Genomic DNA, 12,455 nt, shown 5'->3' on the forward strand with positions numbered 1-12,455 from the left:
TGTAAAAGCACAAAGCTGAAGGTGATGTTCCCTGATGTCAACCTATATTACAAACCTATAGTAATTAAAGTAATATAGCACTGGTAAACAGACACATAAATCAATGGAACAGAATAGACAACCCAGAAATAAACCCACACATACGTGATCAATTAATTTATAACAAAGGAGCCAAGAATATATACTGGGGAAAGCACAGTCTCTTTCGTAAATGGTGTTTAGAAAATTAGATAGCCAGGTCACCTGGATGGCTCAGTCAGTTAAGCGTCTGACTCTTGATTTTGGCTCAGGTCACAATCCCAGGGTGGTGGGATTGAGCCCCACATCGGGCTCCACACTGAGTGTGAAGCCTGCTTAAGATACTCACTCCCTCTGCCCCTCTTCCACACTCACCTGTTCTAAAACAAAAAAATTTTAAAAAGAAAAAATTAGGGGCGCCTGGGTGGCTCAGTTGGTTAAGCGTCCGACTTCAGCTCAGGTCATGATCTCACAGTTCGTGAGTTCGAGCCCCATGTTGGGCTCTGTGCTGACAGCTCAGAGCCTGGAGCCTGCTTCATGTTCTATGTCTCCTTCTCTCTCTGCCCCTCCCCCACTCATGCTGTCTCTCTCTGTCTCTTAAAAATAAATAAACATTAAAAATTAAAAAAAAAATTAGATAGTGACATGCAAGGGAATGAAACTGAACCACTATCTTACATCATACACAAAAATTAACCTAAAAGGGATTAAAGACTTGACAGAGAAAGACAGACACCATATGTTTTCACTCATATGTGGATCTTGAGAAACTTAACAGAAAACCATGGGGGAAGGGAGGGGAATAAAAAGTTACACAGAGGGAGGGAGGGAGGCAAACTGTAAGAGACTCTTAAATACAGAGAACAAACTGAGGGTTGATGGGAGGTGGGGGAGAGGGAAAAGTGGGTGATGGGCATTGAGGAGGGCACTTGTTGGGATGAGCACTGGACGTTGCATGGAAGCCAATTTGACAATAAATTAAAAAAAAAAAAAAAAAGACTTGAATATAAGACCTGAAACCATAAAACTCCTAGAAGAAAACATAGGCTGTAATCTCTTTAACATAGGCCTTGGTGATAATTTGTTTAATCTGACACCAAAAGGGCAACAAAAAGCAAAAACAAACAAGTAGGACTACATCAAACTAAAAAGCTTCTGCACAGCAAAAGAAACTATCAACAGAATAAAAGGCAGCCTAATGAATGAAAGAAAATACCTTCAAATTATATATATGAGGCTAACACCCAAAATATATAAAGAACTCATATAATTCAACAGCAAAACAAAACCAAACCTGATTTTAAAAATGGGCAGAAGATCTGAATAAATATTTCTCCAAAGACATACAGATAGCCAACAGGAAAATGAAAAGATGCTCTACATCATTAATCATCAGGGAAGTGCAAATCAAAAGAACAATGAGGTATCACCTCGCACCTGTTGAAATGGCTATTATCAAAGAGATTAGAAATAACAAGTGTTGTCAAGGATGTAGAGAAAAGGTAATCCTTGTACACTACTGGTGAGAATGTAAACTGGTGCAGATACTGTGGAAAACAGTATAAAGGTTCCTCAAAAATTAAAAATAGAACTACCCTATGATCCAGCAGTTCCACCTTTGTGTATTCATCCAGAGAAAATGAAAACATAACTTGAAAAGATATTTGCACCCACATGTAGCTGCAGCATTATTTACAATAGCCAAAATACGGAAACAATGTAAGTGTCCATCAATGGACGAATGGATAGAGAAGATGTGATACACACACACACACACACACAGGATTATTATTCAGTTGAAAAAGAAAATGAAATCTTGCCATTTGCAACAACATGCTTGCACCTTGGGGGCATTATGCTAAGAGAAATAAATCAAAGACAAATATTGCATAATCTGTCTTATATATGGAATCTAAAAAACAAACAAACAAACAAACAAACAAACAAGAACAACCCAAGGTCTTAGGTACAGAGAAGAATTAGTTTGCCAGAGGTGGAGGATGGGAGAAATGGGTGAGAACAGTTTTTCGTTTTTTAAATAAATTGAATTAAAAAAAATTTTTTTTAAATAAGGTATATTCCACAAAGCTAAAGTGAGTGTCTCTCTGCACCCAAATTTGAACTTACCCGCCAATAAAACTTTAAAATATAGTTTTAGAGTTAAAAGCGAAGATTAAAGAAAGAAACATAAGAGGTCAAAACAAAATTTATAATGTGCTTTGACAGGAATTTAAAGTGTGGTCATCAATAAAATAAACCTTAATTTCAAGATCTAATACTCAAATAGACCCAAGGACACCTTTAAGCAATTCACCTCCAGAGTCAATGGTGGACAAGTGAGGGTACTGATCTACTTCATCTACACTATCATTATGAAAACCTTAACAGTGGTGGTAGAACCTGTTTGCGGACAGGCCCCAAATACTTACCAATTCAAGAATGCAACTATAGTCTCAAAACGATCTTTCTCTTAACAAAACTAATGTTATAGTAAATTTGAATTGCAATAACTTTTATACTTAAAAATGCATAAGCCTATTATAAGAACAGCAACCTAACATTCACTTGAGGCTTTAATTGAAATTTACTCATGTCAAGTTCTCAGCTTATACCATTTGAGTAGCTGTCCATCCTGAAACCAAGCCTCCTTCACATAGCCTGTGAGGCCCTGTGCCTCTCGCCCTCTACTCCTCACTATCATGCGACAGTGCCCTTTTAATCCTTCTAGGGATCCTACTTCTTCCATCACATGGAGTCTTTGCACGTCTTGTTCCCATTTCCTGGAATATTCTTTTCTTCTCCTTTAGCCTAATCACTTTCTCAGGAATGCCCCCCCCATGCCTTGTTTTAATCTCCCTGACTAGATTAAATCCTTCAATCCTAGCATCATACACTTGTAATTCCTAGCATTTACACAGCCACTGTTTATATATATGTGTGTGTACATATATATATTAAAATCACTGCCTGTCCCACCCTCAGGATCATATACTTCATGAGGGTAGAAGATGGGCTGATTTTTCTTCAATGCTGAAATTTCAGTTCCTAGACAAATGCCTAGGACAAGGCATGATCTCAGTCATGAGATCCAGCCCTGTGTTGGGCTCTGCATTGAGCATGGAGCCTGCTTAAGATATTCTCATTCTCTCTCTCTCTCTCTCTCTCTCTCTCTGTGCATGTGGGTCCCTCTCGCTGCTCACTTGTGCTCTCTCTAAAAAAAAATTTTTTTTAAACTAGTAAGAAGAAAATTTTCAGTATTTATTTCTCTATGCTTACATAAAATGAAATGTACTGTATCTAAATACAGGAAGCATAAAAACAGAACTAAAGATTCAAAGTACTACTCTTAACTGGATTCTCATGAGAAAAAAATTTGAAAAGACAAAAATATACACTGAAACTCATTAAATAGTTCAAATACATAAAATTTAAATCTTCCATAGCTCCTTGAACCCAATGCTTTCCAATAACAGAATGTGAACTAGTGAATACTCAACCTTTCTTCCCACCAAGAAATCTTCGTTACCAATTACAGAGAACCCTTAACTTGAAAAACAAAACAAAACAAAACAAAACAAAAAACAACCCTGCATTAATTATTCACAGTTCTCAGTTCTCAGAGTTAGATGTTACTCCTATAACACGGACTTCTTCAAAGTAAGACTACTGGCTCACAAAGTATAACCTACATCAATCACTTCATGCTGCGCCACTCTTTTTTTTTTTTTTTTTTTTAATGTTTATTTATTTTTGAAAGAGACAGAGAGAGTGGGAGAGGGGTAGTGAGAGAGGGAGACACAGAATCAGAAGCAGGCTCCAGGCTCTGAGCTGTCAGCACAGAGCCTGACACGGGGCTTGAACTCACGAACTGCAAGGTCATGACTTGAGCCGAAGTCAGACACTCAACCAACTGAGCCACCCAGGCACTCCTGTGACACTCTTCTTAACTAGCCAACTCACTTGCCCAAAGACTTCAAACAGTGCTACAAAAATTCATTCATTTGTAACGCTAAAGATTCATATATATTTCTTATGAATGTTATATTCAAAAGTTTACTTAAAAAATAGCTAAGCCACAAGATTTTAGGTTTCTGAGAAGGGAAGAGAATATAATATTGGACAGAAAGAGATGGGAGGTCTTGTTGGACAGGACATGGCAACTTCATTAGTACCATCAGTCAATTGTATTTATGATGCACACGTTCTAGAACAGCCCTTCTTCTCTAGCAACATGATTCTCTTACTGATGGCACAAATGTAAAATGTCAAGTCCATGAGTGCAGTTGAGAATGAGACAAAGATAAAAAGAGAATACATTTAATGTGTCCAGATCTGGTTTTTGTAAGTAACACTTTACTGAAACATATCCATGCTTATTTGTTTGTGTATTATCTATGACTCCTTTCATTGGACAAAGGCAGTGCTGGGTGCTTGCAAAAGAGAATTTATGGCCTCCAAAGTTGAAACATTTATTGTCTGATACTTTACAGAAAGTCTGCCTTCCCCTGTGCTAGACGTGGTTACTTAAGTGAGAACTTTCACATATACACAGATGGATGCAGACATAAAGAGATGGGTATATACTTAGGTTACTAGTACATTTGCATATTTTCTACTCTGTCCCCTCCAGGCCTAAAAGCACATTCAGCACACAGATCTTGGTATTTAAGACCATTCTCCAACAGAAGGAACTAGAGCTCCTTGCAAAAACAGCTAATTCCAGGGCCAGGGCAGAGAAAACAAAAAGAGGAGTTGGGAGTCTTTGGTAGTTCCAGAATGCCAGAAAGTACGGAAGGAGAATAGGGGGTGAGGGAAGACATTTCAAAACGATACACCAACACAAAAGAATTCACCAAATTATCAGTAAAAATGGAGAAACTGTCAGACTAAAGACACTAAGGAGACATAATGACTAAATGCAATACAGTATCCCAGACGTCATCTTGGAACAAGTAACAGACATCAGTGGAAAGACTATGGAAATGTGAATAAAACTTGCAATTTAGTTAATAACAATACTAATTTTTTAATTTAGCTCAATTTAACAAGGTTATGTAAGATGTTAACATTAGGGAAAGTTAGGTGAACAGTATATGTTAACTATCTGCACTCTTATACAACTCTTTTATAAATTCCAGCTTATTTAAAAGTAAAACTGAGAAAAAACTGGACAAGAAATAGAAAAGTAACAACAACAAAAGTGGAACAGGGGGACTCTATGCTATGGTCTTTTAAGGAAACTTAAGTGTCACACAGCTCTGAGAGCAGAAAACGGGAATAAGCCCTTGGGAGAGAAAGAGCAGTAGGGCGGGATGGGGCAGGGGAAGAAAAGGAGGGCACTTCTGGGGAGATGCTCTATTTGGGTCTTATTATTATAAACATATAATTAAGTGTCAAGTTAACCTGGCTTGAGTTTTACTTGATGACACTAAATTATGTTCACTCACATGGAATCAGTCTTTAAAATGGTTGGGTCATGTAACACGGCTGTCTGCTCTCACAATAATTTTCTGCTTATACTTAGTAAGAAAGAAGTAACACTGGGTAGGAGTTGTTAAAGCTACTATGTACTGCAGTCCTGTGGGCCACAACACTAGCTTACAAACAAGAAAGAAAAAGATACAAAATGGCCTTTTCCTAGAGAGCACAGATACATAAATAGAAGAGTCCTGGACTGTCCTTGGTGTGTCTTGAATTAGTGACCCCTGAGGAAAAAAAACACCTAACAAAAGCTTCAAAACTCCAGGAGACCATGAAGTTTTCCCAGAGACCGCGCTCCTGCGCTTCTCAGGTGGCAGAGCAGTGCTGTGCTGGAAGGCTTGCACTGGCTCATGAGAACCATCGAGTTCCTCCTCCCCCCACACCCTCCACCCCTAGCTCTGTGCTCCCAAGTTGACAGCCTGTAATCAGACCTGGTGGGAGGGTTTTCACCACCAAGCACTTTCCAGCACACCGCTGAAGGGAAGCCACAGGGAGGCCTCATAGAAGACAAAGTAGGAAATTGGCTTCACTGTGGGGTAAGCAGAAGGCACCACAGAAAAAGCTATCTAAATCAGAAGATGATAGGTCAAGAGTTTCTACTACCACCTGGGAAGGAATCAAAATTTGCTTTCTTAAGACCCTTCCATGTGTAAAAATAAATAAGAAAGGAAGTAAAATTAATAAATCTCCAAAAATGGTATAGCTAAGTTTTTAACTTCTGGAGAACCAAAGAATTTCATATTATCTTTCATGATACCCTACACATTTAGAAAATCAATCCATTTTTGATGAATAAAATTTAATTTTCTCATACATTTTAATCTTGGAAAATAGTTTAAGACAAAACTTTACTGTGTAGAGTGGCTAATTAACCTATAGAATGTATTTAGGCCCAAAGCAGAATTCAATATATGGCTTTACATATGGTGACTGGCTGTCTGGAACTGAGGGGAGGCTCGGCATACAGCACTTTCAGCACTAATACAGGATAGTCATGAGCAAAGTGGGACCAGTTGTTAACCTTAGCTATAGATAAATTCAGGAATTTAAGTGGCCTAAAAATTACTAATGGAGGTTGAAACTATACAGAAGACAAACACATTGTTACTTATATGTAACAACATGTGCAACTCTGATGCCCTCATGGATACTAAAGAGTCCAATTTTGCAGGTCACACAATACAAAAAAGCATGTAATCAAGCAGCACCTCCAGCAGGTGCCACCCACAATGTGGGCTGAAGGACGGTTAGAAGTGCAGACTGGGAAGAAACCAGAAGGAAATCTTGCAGGCAGAAGAGGACTGAGATAGAGAGAACATGTGATAAAATAGTAACAAAGGCCTACACAAGCAAACAGGCATTTGGAAGAGAGAAAGGAAGCAGCCTGACTGAAGCCAAGTATCAACACTGGGAAACGGTGCAGAGGTCAGCAAGGTGGAGTGTTAGCAAATTATAGAGGTTACAGAATTTGGATTTTTATCCTGGGTAAGCAGGATTTTACCTGTGCAGGTTCACAAAGAGTTTCTGAGCAGGAGCTAAGGTACAAAGAGACTGGTGGTCAGAACGGAGGAAGCGAGTAACAAAATGCTGGCTTATGGTACCGCAGCAGCAGCCTAAGGACAACAGCCCTGAAGGTTCTATAGGTGAGGGACAAACACAATGGTTACACGGTACACTGCACCAAATGGAGTTATAAGTCCTTCGGGACTTTCAAAAGTAACGTACATATGAATTAAAATACTACAGAAAATCAGCCTACAATCATCTCTAAAGCTTATCTACAAAAGGGTATTAAAAAACAACACAAAGGGGCACCTGGGTGGCTCAGCTGGATAAGCATCTGACTCTTGATATCGGCTCAGGTCATGATCTGTTTGTGGGACTGAGCTCTAAGTCGGGCTCTGCGCTGGCAGTGTGGAGCCTGCTTGGGATGCTCTCTCTCTCTCTCTCTCTCTCTCTCTCTCTCTCTACCCCTCCCCAGCTTGTGCTAGCTCATACACATGCTCTCTCTCTCTCTCTCAAAATAAACAAACTAAAAAATAAAAATAAAAAACAACACAAAACATAAAACACTTGAAAGAGAAAGGGGACCATTAAGGGATTTACAATGCAAGTGAAGACATAAGAACTACAGTGAGGCAGAAAACAAAAACAGTAGATAAAACAGGTCTAAACAGTGAATGCGTAAAAAAAATATATAAACAAGACATCTACTCAACAATGGCTATTTTCATTTTCCAGATGGCCCATGGTTGTATGCTTTTCTGATCTGATTACAAAAGACTCAGACAATGAGTGCATTCATTATCGATCTAACAGTTAATCTCAATGCTGAAAAGCCCTGCTGGCATTATAGATGGGAAGGGGAAAGAGCTGAGCAGACACAGCCTTAGCACAGTGGCTGAGGCTTAGCAGGCACTCAAGATGCAGAGCAGAAGTCATTTCCTGACACCCTTTCCCCAAAAATCTCGCTTAGGTGACCCTCCTCTGAGCTCTCTTAACCTCTGCTCTCCTGAAGCATTTCCCCCAATAAACAGAAACTGTCTCACGGCAGGACCCCAACTTTTTTTAGCTTTTTACTCCTCTGCCAAACAGTGTGGAACATGCATCCAATACCTGCTGAACAATTAACTCCTTACTCTTAGCCATAGTGTTCCAAGCCTCAAATCCTCCCTCCCACATCACAGATCCTTAAAAAGATCCTGTTGCAGAGTTAGAAGAGACAAAAGGCCATTAAGCCTACTTATTACAAATCTCACAACTTCATGACAAAGCCGCTGGCATTCCACCAGCCTCTGCTTTGGCATAGCCAGCGACAGGAAGTCCACTGCCTCCCAAGACGGTCCATTTTCTGGCAGCTGAGTCGCAAAGTTGCTCAAGTTAGGTCAAAATCTGTCACTGTTGTGGAAAGGGCACAGCCAAGGACAGAGCTCTTTTCACCTTACTAGATAACTTCTAGGTGGACATCCAATCCGCCCTCCCTCCAGTTCCAAAGCATAAATCTACCCTAATGTCACCAGGGAGGTCAGGCAGGCCCTGCTGCATAGTGGTTAAAGGCTCAGGCTGGGAGTTGGGCTCAGAATTCTGGCTCTGCCCTTGCTAGCTGTGCAATACTGGGCAAGTTACTTATATGTAACAACATGTGCAACTATAGTTTTCTCATCTGTCACATGAAGATAATAAACTGGTGCTTCCTGGATAACAGCCTTTACGAGGAATAACCTGGAAACTATATATTAGTTAAGGATCTTAGCTGAAGGGTCAGAAACGAAGCCGAGGAGCTTTAACACCTTTGGAAGTCTCCCCCAGTGGTGTGACTCTGCCTCTCTCCAACATGTGATTTCACTCTTCGGGGCAGGTTTTCTGAACTAAGATCACTGGAAGAATTACCAAAAAGTATCTCTTTGCTTAGTACCAATCTGAAAATACCCAGAGGCAGAACTGTGCCCATTCTTGCAGTCTGGGATGGGTTGTTATCCTTGCTGGGGACACTAGAACCCAAGGCTGTGTGGGGATTTGGAAGACCAATGTGTCAAAAGAGAGAGGGTGGGGGCGCCTGGGTGGCGCAGTCGGTTAAGCGTCCGACTTCAGCCAGGTCACGATCTCGCGGTCCGTGAGTTCGAGCCCCGCGTCAGGCTCTGGGCTGATGGCTCGGAGCCTGGAGCCTGTTTCCGATTCTGTGTCTCCCTCTCTCTCTGCCCCTCCCCCGTTCATGCTCTGTCTCTCTCTGTCCCAAAAATAAATAAAAAACGTTGAAAAAAAAAATTAAAAAAAAAAAGAGAGAGGGTGAAGTTTTCAGAAGACAGTGAAAAGACTCCCAGGCAGACAAGATTAATGATGATCTCTGTGTAAGTACTCATTAATTTGCACCTATGATATTATGAAAACATCATCAAATTCAGATTCCACAAATTAGGTATACTACAAAAACAATTCAGGCAACCAACACAGAATTCCTAACCTTCTTTATTTTGTTAATTTAAAAACTCCTTTAAAAACACAGCTATTGTCACCATCCTTTAACAGAATATATCTACACCAGAAGCTGGAAGGACAAAATCCCAGAACATAGGACAATCCTTTAAATCAATTTAGCTCAGCGGCGCTTGGGTGGCTCAGTAGGTTAAGTGACTAACTCTTGACTGGCTCAGGTCATGATCTCACGGTTGGTGAGTTTGAGTCCAGCTTTGGGTTCTGCAGTGGCAGTGCAGAGCCTGCTTGGGATTCTCTGTCTCCTCTCTCTCTGCCCCTCTCCAACTTGTGTTCTCTCTCTCTCAAAAATAAACTTAAAAAAATCAATTTAGTTCTATGGAAAAAAGCTGCATTTTCTTAATTTGACCAAGAGCTGGTAAAAACTTCATCCAGGTCTGATGCCAGCCAGACCTTGGAAGACAGTGATATAGGTCACAATCTTCCACCTTGTCCACAGGTCTTGCTGTGATCCAGGCGCACTACTCCCAGCACTTTCCCCATCTAGCACTGAGCTACACTCAGATGCTCAGTGAACTGCCTCACCAGTCCAGCAGCTATCCAAAGATATGAGCATAGTCTGACAGTACTTGGTCTTAACAAATATATGCAGGAACACAGATACACACACATTCATTTAAAAATTCAAACTCTCCCCATTTTCAAAAGGATTGCGGTGATTTTATACATATACAATCGTTAAAAGACCAAGATTCCCATAATGCTGGGAAGATGAAGAGAAAGCCTAGACAAAGCCAGCTGCTTTGATAAGGGACTGTATTTCAATTCCAGACTTAGATAATAATTCTCTTAAGAAGCGTGGCTCTGGGAGACAGCAGAGACACATGACAAAATAAGTCTTCCTCTGACTGCTGAATCTGAGAGTTGGTCTCTCTGCATGTGTGCATGTCTATGGTAACCATTCAAGCTGGTGTTCTAAGGGGTTCTTTTTTTCTTTTCTAAAGTTTACTCATTTTGAGAGAGAGCGGCATGTGAGCAGCAGAGGGGCAGAGAGAGAGGGAGAGAGACAGAATCCCAACCAGGCTCCTCATTGTCAGCACAGAGCCCGATGCAGGGCTTGATCTCAGGAACCGTGAGATCATAACCCTAGCTGAATTCAAGAGTCACAGGCTGAACCAACTGAGCCACCCAGGTGCCCCTGAGGGGTTCTTTCATTTAGTCATTCACTCAATCAACATCTCAATGCGCTACAATAGACAACACAGCCACAAAGTTGAATTAAGTACAACCTCCATCTCAAGGAAGTTCATGAACCAGGCAAACTGAAAACTACTAACATAAAGCATAAAGCACAATCTAAATTAAGTGACCAGTGTCTTCTCTTTTCTTCATTTAACAAAAGATGAAGATCGTTTTAAATTTAGCCTTAAGTTCCAACAGAGCACACAGTAACTGCACACAAACAGCTGATTTTGTGTCTAATTTTCATCTGCTTATAAAAGTTCAAACTTCAGGCATCTAAAGTAGGATATCCTTGAACCCAAGGCACTATGCCCAAGCATAACATGCAATACTGTATCTGAACAATTCCTTCTTGTTCTGCATGCCTATGTAAAGCCACAGGTGACATGGCCAAGTTTTCTCTTGGTTGCTGACTGTAATGAAGGCAAGAACTATATTATTAAGTAAGCCCTTACAGTAAAAGCCTTAACCTAGCCCATGTCTTTAGATCACCAATGCCTCAGTTACTTTCCAACTGCCTTCCCAGATTTCACAGGTGGAGTAGTAGGATGCAGGCCAAAGAAGGAGCAACAGAGGTTCTAGTGGTGGTCAGACATGTCACTCAAGAGGAAAAGCAAGAAAGAGAGACCACAACAGCGTGGTCAGATAGAAACTGTAAGTGTGTGGGAAGGCCAAGAGGAGAAAGTAAGAACAGAAGGGGTGAGGAAGGCAGGCAAAAGACGCACTAATCTAGGATTGGCTAAATGTTTTGTAAGAAATAAGTTAGCTGCAAACAGAACCCAGGGTACCAGAGCCATCACATATGTGTACCCAGAGCCAATGCAAGAAAATGTTAACACAAATCAGACTATCCAGATTTAACTGCCCTTTCTGGGACAAGTAAACCACTTACAGTCAGGAAATAAGTTTATGTCTTCCCCAGAAAACTGTGACTTTTTAGTAGAGAGGTAAGGTTTTAGCTAATTCTACAGAACCATAATCCTTCAGTGTGAAGTCCTTCAAGCTCATTGATACTTAGTAACACTTTCATAAGCATTATTTTAAATATAAAACTCAATCTTAAAAAAATCCAGCACTATCATCTGTATGTAAGACCTGTTGTTTATTAGAGTCAAATCATAATGTCGGAAGAGGGACATCAAGGCCGAAGAACAGGGCTTATTCAGACAAAGAAAAGGAAGCCAAAGTTCAATAGCTCACAGGCACTCATTCAAGATGAGTACTGTTTCCCACAGCTGACTTTGAAATGCCTGGAGTGACTAAGGCCAAAACAGAGCACGCACACGGAGCAAAGGTTACTTATTAATTCTATTGTTAATACTAAGGAAAAGTACAAAGGATTATTTAGTACGCCCTGGTAGGATAAAAAGCATTAACAAAATAAAGGCAAAATATTTATAACTAACTCCCATAATAAAGCTAAAAACAGTTTTTAAGAGTTTGCATCTATAATTTTTAAGAGGTTGACGTTTTTAATGTGTTTGTTCCTACCTAACACTTAAAATTTTAAAGCACAAAATTTAAAGTTTCCATATTTGCTCAACTACTACCCATAAAGTTCCAATCATTTTATTAGATTTAGCATTAAGTAACGAGTAAGATTCTTAAATGCTGACGGTCGCCACACAAATTGGTATGTGATTAGATTTCAGGCTTAAAACAGGCTTCCCTAAGTATCTACTTCCCTCTATAGTCACATTAAACAACTGACTTTCCTAATTATTATACCTTGTTATACAATTCAAAATACCAATTAAATATTTTATATGTTTTAAAACTAAGCT

General features: G+C 40.0%; 1 protein-coding gene across 3 annotated transcripts in view; it reads right to left on the reverse strand.

Annotated features, from left to right (window-relative positions):
- Positions 1-12,455, reverse strand: part of MTMR10 (myotubularin related protein 10) — a 56,119-nt gene that overhangs the window by 41,635 nt on the left and 2,029 nt on the right. The gene's annotated exons all lie outside the window — the stretch shown is intronic.

Source organism: Neofelis nebulosa, chromosome 7 (assembly GCF_028018385.1).
Source record: "Neofelis nebulosa isolate mNeoNeb1 chromosome 7, mNeoNeb1.pri, whole genome shotgun sequence".
Taxonomy (NCBI): domain Eukaryota; kingdom Metazoa; phylum Chordata; class Mammalia; order Carnivora; family Felidae; genus Neofelis; species Neofelis nebulosa.